The 15000-nt window shown below is 44.4% G+C and overlaps 1 protein-coding gene across 1 annotated transcript in view; it reads right to left on the minus strand.

Annotated features, from left to right (window-relative positions):
* LOC311271346 (G-protein coupled receptor family C group 6 member A-like) overlaps positions 1 to 15000 on the minus strand; it is a gene marked incomplete at both ends in the record, with an annotated part of 28516 nt that overhangs the window by 1091 nt on the left and 12425 nt on the right. The window lies entirely within an intron of this gene.

The following is a 15000-nucleotide window of genomic DNA, read 5'->3' on the forward strand; positions in this document are numbered from 1 at the left end:
AGTCTGATCTAACGGGAGAATTCACACTTGTTTGTACAGAAGTAAACGCCATGTTCGGTGTATGATGTGTACAAAAAACAGGGGCGGACCGCGTGGGCTTTGTTACGTAAGTGAAAGCTCATCCCGAATGAGATTAAAGGGGCATTATGTAGTTTCGGGGAGGAAGAGAAAGAACAAACTCTGTTCGTTTTTACTGACCTTAAAGGACAACATGGCTTCATACTGTTTTACTTTGTTTATGTGTGGCGGACCCTGCCACCTTTCTAGCTTCAAACAGTGTTCTGGGGACCTTATTATCCCCTGAGAACAGCTTGTTTATTCAGTTAAGGGTAAAATAAATATTTCTGTGTTTGTGTTATTACCTCATTAATATTGTAAATATTAAAATTCTGAGTTTCAGCCCCTTTAACCAAAAAATATTTCGAATCTAATTTAATGTATAACCTTGACTGTGATTCGAGGAAATGGCTGTTTTTCCAGACTTGTTTGCTGCTGAAGGTGTTAAAATTGAAGGTGATGGATGCTTGAGGATGTCATTTAATCACGCAGCCACACCAGAGTTCATTTATTTTGTGTTTTTTTTTTTTTTTTCTTATTGTCAAATTGAAGTGCCGGGGTCTGTGTGTGTGTGTGTGTGTGTGTGTGTGTGTGTGTGTGTGTGTGTAAAAAGAAAATCGGAAAGCGAGAGTGTGTATGTGTGTGTGTGAGAGAGAGCTCCTTGCAGTATACCGCAGAGCCAGAGTCTGTAAAAAAAAAAAAAAAAAAGCCGCTTGGCTGTTCCTATTGAACTTGACCTGCGGGCCAGATCAATGTATGTGCGTGTATGTGTGTGTTTGTGTGTGTGAGAGACAACCAGTGTGTGTGTGTGTGTGTGTGTGTGTGTGTGTGTGTGCAGCGTGTCCACGAGCGTGAGTGCGCGCTGCCAGATCAATGTGTCTCCGTGTGCCACGGAATGAGAGAGCACACTGATTACCCAGGGGTGGCGGGAGGGAGGGGAGGCGGAGGAGGAGGAGGAGGAGGGTGAGGGAGGTGGGAGGGATGAGAGGATGGAGGAGGTGGATGATGATACAGAGGGGAAGGGGAGGGGGAGAGATGAGATTGAGCAGAGGACAGAGCTGAGACCAGGATCAGGAGAGAAGCTCAGATCATTTCATTTTCATTTTCCCTTCATTTCGCCTGCGAGCCGAGGCCGTGCGGCGTCGGGGCATTCCACACGGATGAGGTGCCAAAATGTAGATCCGCAGCCAGATGGCATAGATCAGTCGGGAAATAGCGACACAATCTGAATGAAATGGGCTGGTTGTGTGGGGAGGGGGGGGTCACTGATCCGTGCTTTCCTTCTTCCTTTCCCTCCTCACCTTTTTCTGCAAAAGCGCCTGAACATTCATAATAAACCCCAAACTCACACGACCAGAGAGACGTGAGACACGAAACCTCGCCAGCCACGAGACCATTGGCGGTATTTCTGCATCAAGACGCCCGTGTCCTCGCCCGTGTGTCTCGTCTTGTTTTTCGATGATTTTGAGAGTATGAAGGACTGTGGCCTCGGTCCTTCAGCACTGCAGGGCTCCTCTCATCTCTCTCGCTCGGTGTAGTTCCCGTCACTAGCAGTTCTGCTTGCAAACCCCTGCCCGCGTCCATTCAGCACGTAGCCAGTGTAAAGTGTGTGTGTGTGTGTAAGAGAAAGAGAAGGGGTTTTCAGTGGAGATGGGAGGTGGTCTGCCTTCATTTTGAAGGGCTTTATTTCATCCCTTATGTATTTTATGTGTATATACAGCCCATGGAAACAACTGTATAAGAAAGTAACAGTGTGTGTGCATGTGTGTGTTTGTGTGCATGAAGGAGCCCAGGGGAGAATTAAAAACCCTTTGCCAGTTCCTCCACTTGTGGGAGGAAATGAAGTTTTTTTTGCGTTTCATTAAAAAAGAGAGCAGAGGACGTTCACCTGGCGTTCAGGAACAACACGGTGCAGGGTAAGACCTTTATTTTCCCCGAGCATCTGCACCAATTTCGGCTAAATTGAGCTTTGGTTTTTCTAAATACCTTCATGATTGCGGCCAATGTCATTCCAGCATCGACACGCCACGAAAACGTGTGATGGTGCTAAAATTTTTTAGGATGGCGGAGGACTCTACTGTCTATTCTTACATAACCTGACGCGCCAGATGGTTTGTTTCACCATCTGGGAAGTCGTCCTTGGAAACTGTTTGGTAAAGGGCAGGGACTTTTAAAAAAAAACAACACTTAGACGAACCATCTGTCGATCACCGTCTATCGCTGGCTAACTTTAACCAATCAGATCAACGGTAGAAGAGCGTGACCACCAGCGGAGCTTGTCGGTAAATCAAACTCTTGCCGTAGTCAGTCGAGAGAAGAGCAAAAACATGTTGTCCATCAAGAAAAGCCTTCAGTGCCGTTGTTTAACCCTGCAGTCCTGATATAACTGACGCTATAGCAGCTACGCTAACCTCTTGAGGAGCGGCCTTTGCTGTTTTCAAAGGGACAGTCGCTCCTCTCGCTGTATGTCACATCTAAACCACGTATAGAGGACGCTGAGTGGTCCGAGCAACTGTGGTTTGACTACAAGCACGTCGCTTAAAGCCGGGCAAGAGGGATTTTTGAGATCATGTGACGAATCTTGAAGGTTAATTCTCATTGGGATGCCAGGCGTATGTGACGTATGTGTTTGTAAGTGCTCATACTCGTGTGTCACATGTTTATATTTTAACCTGTAAAGTGTAAAATGTCTCACTGGGTGATGATTCACTAGAACTCATGATAAAGTTGACAAATTGGGACCATCTGGCGTCAAATCTAGTCAGCAAAGAGCGATGATGACCAGTGAGTCATGAATGACAGCGACTGCAACAGTGTTAGCTGCTAAAAACCCAAAGGAAGCTGCGAGTTACAATAAATCCCTGGAGAATTTTAAAATATTTACGGAGAATGGCAATTTAAGTCAATGTTAGTGCAGGCAAGTGTGTGTACGTGAGCTCAAAACACACACGCACACGATTTCTTCCCTCTAACCCCGTGTCCGTGCAGCTCTACCTCAGGAGGAAATTGAATTGGAGAGTTGACCCTACCTGACACGAGGCGAGCGCCATTGATTTTTATTGAAACATGAGCCATCGATACTGAAATTGCTTTTGATTCACGGCTCCTGTGTGTTTGTTTCCCCCAGCGAACGCCACGATCTGGATTTGATGTCATTTCAGTCGTCCTGCTGTTGTAATAAATCCCCCGACTCATGGATTACAAGAGGAAACATTTACAGTTTGCACAAATTGATATCAGATACTTCAAATAACATCAAATGACTTGATAATTATATTTGTATGTCATGATTACTTTTGTATGAAATTAGATTATTCATATAAAATGTTAAAACAAGTTTCACTCAAAAGTTCATTTATAATTTGAACACTTGACCTTAGAAAAAGCAGCTGGCTGAACAATTTTACTCAAAGTCCATTTGATAGCTATTCTGGAGCTGTCAGTCACATCAGATGATCTTTATCAGCAGCTGGAATTTGCATCATCTCATGAAAATTGTAGATTTTCCAATCACTATTTATTTTGAGCACAAACTTATCCCCAAGGTGTAATTTGTCAAATACGGCCACCATCGAAGGCAGCTCCAAAAACATGGCATATCACCAGCGCAACCGACAACGGCTGCTCTTTGCTCGCTATCCTTGGATGTAGCTAGTTACTGTTAGCTAATTAGCTCATAGCACGCCTGGACACCAAACTGTGACTGAACACAGCCTCCTAGGAGCTAACTGCAAACTTCTAACATCTAACTTCAGTAGATTCTCTTCAAAACAGTACACAGACGTCAACACTGTTGTTTCTTCACACTCTGTTGATAATGTTAGTTTATTTTTTGTATGTTTTCAACTGAAATTCTGGCCTTATCATACAAATTGCTCTGATAAAATGCAGGAAATGAACGCACACGACTCCATGAACGAGCGAATCCCGTCTGCTGATGACGAACATGTGATACGATCTGAGGATTAAGGCCTAAAATTATGCTTTTTTGTCAACGTGGTTCTTAATTATCTTGTCAGTCCAAAGATTCATCTTGTGATTTATTTTTACTCCGTTCCAAAATCTTTGTCTCTGTTTGATTTGAATAATCATATTGACAGGACAGAAGAGCTTAAACTATCCAAGACTTCACCAAAAAATCTGCCAAGAAATCCAAATTTATGTATCCAAACTTTGATTTTTCTTCTTAGCTGTGCCATTAGTCATGCTGTGACCCCTCACATTTATTTTCCGACCCCTTGGAAGGGTCCCGACCCCCGTGCTGGGAACCACTGACTTAATACTATCATGCCTCTCAAGAAGGACCCTCGCTCTGCCCCCTTTTCAAGAGTGGAGAGTTGACGATCTCCATACAAACACACATACAAGACACAAAAACACACATGGACGCGTTTACACAAAATAATCACAGACACACAGCTAAGGTACACACACACACACACGCACACACACTCGACTGATGAAATCCAGTGAGGGGAGGCTGTGGTGGTGCATATTGATTCCCAGCCAAGAGCTCCCTGCTGGGCTTAGCTTGATCCCGATGCGCCCCTGGATGGCTTTGCAACTCTGGAGACCAGCTCTGTGGTTAACCTGCAACATACTCTATATCCACACACACACACACACATACATATATGAACGCACACACACCAACACGCTTCCCACAGAGCTCTGCAAAGCTTCAGCTGCGGTGTGTTTTATGTGTCGGGAGTTCGGCTTTCAGCACACAGCCACAATTCACTGTCACCAGAGAACAAAGCACAGGGACCTGTGTTTGAGAGTGTGTGTGTGTTTGAGAGTGTGTGTGTGTGTGTATCCCCACACGTACTGTATGCGAGCAGAGTGTGTGTGAAGCTGTCAGTAGCTGGGAGTCTTTCCTTCTCTAACACATGCTGATAGACACTCATATTTCCTGTGGTAACAAGCGTGAAAATGGCCTCATAAATCCAAAGTGGTTTTACAGAGACCACATCAGCGGCCTAAAGAAGATGTATTATGTAAATAAAACAACACGCCATCAGTAATGCTGGCTTGTTGCCGCCGCCAGATCATAATGACTCAGTGGGAGACTTTTAGCGGAGTACGGCAACAGTTCGATTAGGTGTGTTGACGTTACGTGGTGTGTGTGTGTGTGCGTGCGAGGCCCCCACGCAGACACACTCCTCCGCTCCATAATTTGATATTTCATCATAAGTCTCTATCCCAGCGTGGTGTGGCTCTTTGCAGCCTGCCATGGTCCAACGATCTGTCAGCAGAGCACGGGGGGAAGGCAGGGCCAATCCACTTCCTTGGTGTCACGCACGCACACACACACACGCACACACACACACAGATTCTAGCCATACTGTTTATTAAAGGTGAAGAGGCGAGGAAAGGTGTGTGTGTGTGTGTGTGTGTGTGTGTGTGTGTGTGTGTGTGTGTGTGAAAGCTTGCATGCAAACATAAAATGGACTCGCGCACACAGCCGGGTGTGCTACAGTGGTACTTTGATGCACAAACACAGCTGAGGCTCACATATTCAGCCACACACACACACACACACACACACACACACACGCCCTAGCGGCTCGCCTAGCTCCGACCCGTGATGGATTGGCTGCACTCCTGCCGTGACAGACGAGCGATGGATGGAGAGCTGAGAAGATGAAGGGAAGAAAAGGGACGAGGGGGGGGGGGGTGTGTGTGCATGCGTGCGTGCGCGAGCGTGTGCATGTGCGTGTGTGTGTGTGTGTGTGTGCGAGGAGAGAAAAAGAGCTGAGTGCAGTGGTCTCGGTGCCAGGGAGGATCTTACATGGGGCCAAGCAGATCATTTCCTCCTCGGCAGCACGTGTCATTTCCTCTAAACAAACAGCCCTTCTGTGGACAGGAGAGAGGCTGGAGGCCTGCCCTGTCAATCTCCCTCTCCTCGCCCCCGCCGCCGTCCTCCTCCTCCACCTCCTCGGTGTGTGCGCGCGGGAGGAGGTGTGTGGATGTTTTGTGCCTATAAGTACAGTATCAGCACTGTCGTGTCAATCATGGATCGACTTTTTGGGCCCACAAACATTGTTTATTTGCTCTAAAATGACTGCCAGAATCTTTAAATTAGCCGACTGGTTGATGAGCAGATAAAACTCATCTATAACTTTTTTTCATTAAAGGGGCATTCCACCAACTGCACACGTAAGCTTGCGAATGCAGCTGTAAAATAACCTCGATAACGACAGATTGAGCTCGTAACAAAAACCTGTGTTGCTAACTACTGTCTTTTCTGGAAGTGCGAGACTAAATTGCCGGAGCACTCATTAAATCGTCTAACACCACTTTGGATTGATGAGGCCATTTACCTTTACACTGCGTCGATGTAATGAGTGCCAGCAGAGTGCTTCGAACAAAAAAAACATTTACCGGCCAAAAGTTAAACCCGGCTCAACTTTTGCAGCAACACATCGCAGCGTCATCCAGAAACACAGCACACTGCACCTCGTCCGCCGCATTTATATACATGAGAGGGACAGAATATTAGAAACCTCTTTCAACATAATCCAATCCATTACAGAACCACCACCCACAATGACCTTAATGACAATGTACCTCAACACTCGTGATTGTCGCAGGAGTCTCCCGATCTCTCCTGCTGTGCTCCTGATTGGTAATTTCTCCCGTTAATCTCTTGATTTAATAGGGATACAAATCAGATTTCTCAGTTTCTCTGAGGGATATGTGTCGTGGTCCGTGGCAACGGAAACCAGAGGCGGAGGCGAGCTCGCACAAACGACCCTGCCTCTCCGGCGTGCATCATTCATCACTAAACAGGTAGTGATGAGACCTTTGTCAATTTTAGATGTTGACTTTTTATTACTTTTTTTATAGTTTTTTTTAAAACTTATTTTACTTTGAGCCATGAATTCAAAACTGAACATTAATTGTATTAATCTGAAGTGTAGGGCTGTATGGGGGCAAGAACATTATGCTGATAACCTCGCACTTTTTCACAGCCTAATGTTGGCAGGTACGGAGAAACATAAAGCATTATTACCTTTCTGACCATGTCAACAACACAGAAAAATTGTTAGCTTTCTGTCAGCTGTTGTGCTGGAATGCATTCACGGTGTACAGGTGTACCTAATAACGTGGCCAGTGAGTGTATTGTACACGTAAGAGCACATTTCCAGTAGATTTCTTTATAACATGAGCACAGTCAACCCGATCACCAGAATAAATGTTAGCAAAGTACGTTTCTTTAGCCTTTGTTAGGTTAACGCACAAAACCCACTTGGTTAGGGTTAGGAAAGCATCACGGGTTCGGCTTAAAATACCTGCTTTTGTCCCCACAGACACGGCTGGAAAACATCCCGAGGTCTGCTTACTATTATGTAGGTTAGAGTTCGGGGGAGGGGTTAGGGTGTGACGCTTACAAATGTTGAAACACCTCACCTCGTCACTGGCTCACCAGCCTTCTTGTCTGTTACTCTGTGACAAAATGAAAGTCAGGTAATAAACATGAAAAGTGAACATGATATGACACGTTTTGTACAATTTTGAATATGGTGCGTAGCCCCGTGACACGTGCATATGGACGTATTTGTGTTTTGCAGAGGCAACTGAGACAGCACGTCCCAATCCAAGCACCTGTTTTCAGTCTGAACACCCAGGAAGTCATTTATCAAGCCAAACTACCAAACATTCACTGGTTCCAGCTTGTCAGTTTGAGGATTTGCCACTTTTCTTCATTTTATATTATTATACAAAAGTCTCCCCAGGTTTTGGGGGGATTTATCACTACGAAACAAAGAAAAAACAGTTAACTGAGAAAATAAATGACAATCAGATTTCCCTGTTGGTTAAGGCGAATAACAGATTGCAATGTCCTTGTATCCATGTTTTTCTATCTACTGTCAGTTATCAAATACCTGCAAAAATGTCTCCCAAACAATCACATTTCTTTGATAATGAAAATAACCTTGCAGTTTTGTCTACAACATGTATGTGCACACAGATCCACCACGCAAGTTCCCGTACCACCTGTCACTGCTGCAGTCAATCGCCATGTTACACATTGTGTCGGAAGTGATTTGTGTTTTCCAAGCAGGAGTGTGTTGTGTGTGCAAACCACCAATTACGTTTGCTCCTAATTACACACTTAAAGACGTAATTAGGCCTGCCTGTTCCACTGCTACACAAAGAGATATCATGCAGTACACCGAGGCACTCTGTGGAGGGAGAAGGTTCACACACAGGCAAGCAACCACGCACACAACGTGTCTTAATTAACATATTAATCGTGCGCACTTGCACCAACTTGGAAACAAAAGTCATGGCTTGTTAGTGGCTTTATGTGCTACGGGTTGAGTTTTTACAATCATCGAGAGAGCTCAATGCACTGCGAGGAAATACATGGAAATTAATACAAAGCGAAGAAAGATGCGCTAGAAAAAAATGCTGGAAATAAACAGAACACAAGAAAATTGGGGTCAGTAATCACACGAGGGACAACAGCATGAAAACAACAATGCCAAATGCAGAAGACAAAAAACACCCAGAAACAAGATTTTCTGTCGTCACCCATTCATCCGACATTGATTTATATTAACAATATTGTGTCCTGGCGTGTTCATCTGCATGTTCCTCATAGTGGCCTTCAGTAATGTTTGCATTGTAACTCATTTTCATGACTTTGCACTTTCTGCCAACTCCTGAAGGAGACATCTGGCTCTTTGCTCTGCTGTGTGGTGCCAACACCAATCATCAGAGTAAATGTTGTCACTGTACAGTTCTGCAAAAGCAAAGATTTGCTGAAACTTTACATTTCTGTATATCGCTGGTTAGGTTAAGGCACAAAACCCACTTGGTTAGGTTTAGGAAAAGGTCATATTTGGGCTTAAAATACCTGTTGTGGTCTCTACAAACACGGCTCGATACATCCAGACTTCCTGTCAAAAATATTCAGTTTTTTGTCTTCCCAAACGAAGCGTAGAATTGTCCTAAGGTCTTGTTTAAAAAGCCTCGTTTTGTCGCCACAAACACGGCTGGACATGTCCCAACTTCCCATGAAATATATCAGGTTTTTTGTTGCAACAAACGCTGCTGAAAATTGTCCCGAGGTCTCATCAAAAACAACTGGTTATGTAGCCACAAACACAGCTGGGCATATCCCGACTTGCCATCAGAAAGATTTGCTTTTTTGTCGCAACAAACATGGCTGAAAATTGTCTCGGGGTCTCGTTACGAACACCCGTCAAAAATATCTGCTGTCTATTGCCACAGAGGGGATGTCACACTTACAAATGTCCAACCGCCATCCCCTCCACCTCCAGGTATGAAAGTCCGGTCACGTAATGTAAATGTGATATTAATTGTTTTGTTGAAATGTCAATATGATGCGTAGCCTATGACACTCACCAACGTGAAAGTATTAGTGGTTTGCAGAAACATTAAAAGCCAACATTTTATCCTGGCGACTGGGCTGTCGGTGCTGCGTCTGTCGATGACGCTGACGAGAGAACGAATGAAACGTTTCGCTGCCGTAAACCGAAAGACGCTGAAAAATGCTCCTCGCAGCTGAGGGGAGTTTCAGAGACAGGTGATAATTCTCTGTGCCATTTACACCTTTCAGATTCACATTAACTCCATCCATTTAAATAAAAGGAAAAAAAAAAACATTGAAGCAGCTTTGAAGTACAGTGCTTTTAGCTCTCTTTGGTCACAGTCATTTCTAATAAATTGCATCAGTCAGGATGCCCTTGCATGTACTGAGCTAAAGGTGCACGTTTGATGCTTAGCGTCCCCTTTTTTCATCCTCGCTCGCCTCTGTCTAAACTTCATTATGTAATAAAAACGTCACCTCCTTAAAAAAAAAATCACCAAGAAAGTCAATAAATGTGGTGAAAATAAAGGTATGACACCATGGGAAATCACAGACGTGAGCGCGAGAACACACCTAATCGTTGCCTCAACAAGCATGCTGGGGCATCCGAGGCACCGAGCTACAAGAGGAATGAGGCACGAGCCTTCGTCTGAACCTTGAGATATGAGCAGGGTGTGTGTGTGTGTGTGTGTGTGTGTGTGTGTGTGTATTTAGCAGCCCTCACTCTCTAGCTGGCTGCTTAAGAATCCAGTCACATCTCTTGCTAGCAGGCAGGCAGTAAGGCGCTTTCACGCTCACAGGTTTGCTTTGGTTGGGTCTAATACCCCTTTCTCTCTCTCTCTGTGTGTATGTGTGTCTATACTGTATGTGTGTGTGTGTGCACATGAGCATATGCCTAAATCTCGCTGCATGTGTGTCTTACTCCCCACTTCTTTGTTTCTGTACTTTCTGTCTATGTGCGACAGTTGTGTGTTCATGTTGACGCCAATGCAAGTGTGTGTGTGTGTGTGTGCGCGCGTGTGTGTGTTGGCTCTCGGCAGCACTGATAAACCCACTTAGACTCTCCCCTGATCTGTTCGCTCTGGGCTGGCAGCCCCCTGCCTTGGCTGACACACACACGCACGCACGCACACACACACACACACACACACATACACACACACACACACACACACACACACACACACACACACGCACACACACACACGGAGAGCCCTCTGCTTTAGCTGCTAGCTGATCTGTGACGGCCTGCCACTCAAACGCAGCTCCGTTGAGACACTGCACAAAGGAGGAGAGGAGGTTGGGAGTGGAGGGAGGAAGGGAGGAGGAGGAGGAGGAGGTGGTGGAGGTGGGGTGGAGGGGGTGAGAGAGAGAGAGAGCGAGAGAGAGAGAGAGAGAGAGAGGGTATCAGTGTCTTTCTTCTGGGTGCCTGCTAGCTCCCACTCTCTGGCTGTCTCCTTATCTCCCTACTCCTCACTCTCCTCCACCTGACTGGCTTTGGCAGCTGCTCTTCACTCCCCGACTCCCCTCCCCTTTTTACTCTCCCTCCACTCCCGTCTCTCTTTCTCTCTCCCCCCGACCCCCCATCTCTATTTCCTCCTCTCTTTATTTTCCTACCTGAGCGAATGCCAGTTCATCTCGCCCTCATTTACTTCTCGAGATGGGGAGACTTAGCAAAAGATGAAAGGGGGTGGGGAAGAGGCAAAAGAGAAAGAAAGAAAAAGAAAGAAAGAAAAGGCAGAGCACGTCATGGAGACAGTCTGCAAAGGCAAAAAAATGTGCACTGCATGGAACAGAGAAAAACAGGGTATGTCGAGGAAATAAACAGAGGGAAGAGGAGTTGAAAACAGGGAGGATGAGCAGAGGAAACCTGTGCTGCTTTTTTTTTTTTTTTTTTTTTTTGCCATGTGTCTAGGCAGCATCGCTGGAATGCAGCTAACACACTGTAATCCAGCAGCTCAAGGCTGGTGGTGCTGTGCAGCTCCCAGGGTTTGATTTTCTTCAACAAGCCCATCATCTGCTCTCCATAGTTCTCACTCCTAGTGGTATCTGAGCCATGCAGGGTTAGGCTTTTGGACTATTTGTCCAGGTTTTAAGCAACAAGTTCTTCGAATTCTTTACGTCGACACATAAAAGCATTTTTTCTGATCTGACGCCCATACACTTACACTCCAACGTCTAACTCAAGGTGTCGCAACGTAATGCGTTTCTAAGCTGCGAGTCATATAAATGTAGGTAATCTGACAAATTGTTGACATTTTTACGGCTTCCCAATCGATCAGCGACTGAAAAGGCGATGGCGGTGAAAATCTGGAGGCAGATTCGGACATATTTCAAGGCAAAGTGACACACTGCCTAAAAATAAAGATGTGTTTACATCTGTTTCACCTGTCAGCTTCAGAAGAGGACACAAATTGGTCCATAGCTATGTACCAGGAGACAAATGACCCTGCTTTTTGGAGGGAATTTATGTTTTGGATGTTTTTAATTTTAAGTCTGCTATAGAGGATTAATACATGCATTACCAGAACATGTCGTTCTGTTTTTATTGCTTCTCTCGTGCCATCCAGTTTGAACAATGAGACGCCAAATGAATGCGAATGTTGCTGGATGTGTAAATAGACAACTGTCGGCAAGGTGGTAATATGTTAATACTGTGTTTACATCTTGTTGTGCTGCCCCCAAGTGGCCAAAAAAATCAATTACTGGAGGTTCAAGGGGGGAAAAAAAAGATGTGGAGTCGAGATTTTCCTCGTCGGCATGTGGCTGTGAAATCAACACTACAACAGCTTCGGCCTCTGTGTTTCATTAAGGTGACGATTGTGTGAAAGTGAGAAAACAGTGCGTGACAAAACAATCCTGATAGCGGAGGCTTCTATATGTGCCGGACCAGAGACGGGAGGAAGATAAAGGAAAGGACGCAGAGGGACAGAGCAGGGAAGGACAAACAGAAATTGAGGGAGAGAAAAATGGGGCCCCTGATCCCCAACAAGCTGAGAGGGATGACAGCAACAAAGTTGGCGATAAGACTGAGGTGGAGTAGGAGAGACAAAGGAAGGAGTTTGTGGTGGAGGAGAAAGAGCGTGCTCAGCAATATGGATCCATAGCCCTGGGTTAGTGAAGACGGAGAGAACTCTTCATCAGCACCTCGACTGCTGCCGATATCGCTGAGTCATCATCGCCCCGATACACAGCTGCGGGATTAAAAAAAAAAAAAGGCCAGGGAACATCATCACCTTCAGCATCTCTCATCAGTCTTTATCACAACACGAGATAAAAAGCTGTCATGTGCATCACTCAATATGAAAGACGAAATATTCTGAACGGATCAAAAACTGTCGGAGTTGGTGGAGTTCATCCCTTTAACTATTCTCTCCCAGAGCCTAGTGGGAGACGCCCGCAGCTATTGGGCATCTTTCCCGGTGCCAGCCTCGCACCTGCCCCTGGCAAAAACAAAATAACTATGCAAAAACTCTCTTTTCTGCTCTCGCAGGCTCCCCTCTCCTTCCTAGTTTCCTCTTTTCCTCTTTCAGTTTTTAATTAAACTGAAGCAGAGGGCTGCGAAAACCTGCTGCTAATTACACAGCCGCTGCCTCTCTCTCCCTTTCTCCTCTGTTTGCTTGTTTCTCCTCTCCTCTCCCCTCTCTTCTCTCTCTGAGCCGGGCTGGAGCTCCGCCAACAGCCTGTGGAATCACTTACCAGCCACCACGACGGGGGAGAGAACGTACACATGTCGGGCGTGCACACACACACACACACACACACGAACGCACAAGTGTAAGAAATCACGCACAAACAGACACATTGGCTCAAATGTGTGCAGAGAAAAACCCCGTTCACAAATGGGAAAATGTGCAAGAAATGGAGAACACACACGCAGGTCACACTCAAGACATGCTTAATCATTTTGCAGTTTTTTGCTTTCTGTCACTGTGTGTGTGTGTGTGTGTGTTTGTGTGTGTGTCGCAGGCACGAGGGTGATCAGCTCCCTAATGAGAGAGAACACTAATCATATTTCACACTGACACAAACACAATCACAACATCTGTATCCACTGTGGCCCGCCCTCTCGCTCTTCACCCCCATCACATCTTTCACTTCAGTCCCCAGCTCCCCCCCCCACCTCCATCCTTTTTCATCATATTCTCCAGCTTTCCATCACTTCCTGTTCTCCTCTCTTCTCTTTCTCGTTCGTCTTTCCTGGAGTGATCAAGCAGACGCTGACTGAGGTGGAAGAAGCACTCAGATCCTGTTGCTTAAAGTAAAAGTAGCGATACTACAGTGTAGAAATACTCTGTTGCACATAAAGTCATGCATTAAAAGTAAAAGACCAAAAGTATTTGCATCAAAATATGCTTGAGGTACCAAAAATGAAAGTGCCTTATGCAGAATAATGTATTACTGTATATTCCTGGATTATGAAGTCATACCTTAAATATTTAAATATTACTTTACACAAGTACAAGTAAAAGTACATTTTACATGTGTTTTATCTATTTGCAGATAAAATAAATTAGATCAAAGGGGCACTATGAAGTTTTGGAGAAGAAATTCAAACAGAATTTTAATATTTACAATATTCATGAGGTAAAAATACAAACTCACAAATATTTATTTTTTCCAGAACTGAATAAACAAGCTGTTCTCGGAGGAAAATAAGGTCCCCAGAACTCTGTTTGAAGCTAGAAAGATCCCAAAACTACGTAGTGCACCTTTAAAAATGCACTACTTTGGTTCTGATGCAGCATCATCTGCAAAGTAACTTGCAACTAAAGTAAGGAAATAAATGTAGTAATAAAAAGTAAAATATTTGCCCCCAAGATGTAGTGGAGTAGAAGTATAAATTAGCAGAATATGGAAATACTTAATTAGATACAAGTACCTCAAACTCATACCAAAGTACAATACTTTATATGTACTACACTGTACTATTGATGCATTAATGTGTTCATTTCTTTAATGCTGAAGCTGGTAAAAGTACCTTATAAAGTTTATCTCCTGGGTGGCTTGTGAATCATAATTTATTTGTTTATTATTTGTATTATTTAACTAAATCTGCAAAGTAACTTGTAACTAAAGTTGTCAGTAAGTGTAGTGGAGTAAGAAGTAGAATATTTGCCTCTGAATTGTAGTTGAGTGGAGGTATGAAGAGGCAGAAAATGTAAATACTCGAGTGGAGTCCTACCTCAAAACTGTATAGTACAGTAAGAGTTAATATTACTTTTCACCGCTGGGCACTAGGGCTGCAGCTAACAGTTATTTTAATTGTTGATTAATTTGTTGATTATTTTCTCGATTAATCAATAAGTTGTTTGGTTTATAAAATGGTGATCAGCCCAAGATGGAGGTCCTCAAATATCTTGTTTTGTCCGTGATGAGGAGTAACAAAACCAGGAAATACTCACCTTTAAGAAGCTGGAATCAGAGATGTTTGACTTTTTTCTCTTAAAAAATGACTTAAACCAATTAATCTACTATCAAAAACACATGGTGATTAACTTAATAGTTGACAACTAATCGATTCATTGATTAATGGTTGCAGCTCCACCAACACAGATTGTAGAAAGCTTGAGACTGACACCCCTCTCTCGCCCGACTCT

This window comes from Pagrus pagrus, assembly GCF_965226575.1.
Source record: "Pagrus pagrus genome assembly, chromosome: 16".
NCBI classification, from domain to species: Eukaryota; Metazoa; Chordata; class Actinopteri; order Spariformes; family Sparidae; genus Pagrus; species Pagrus pagrus.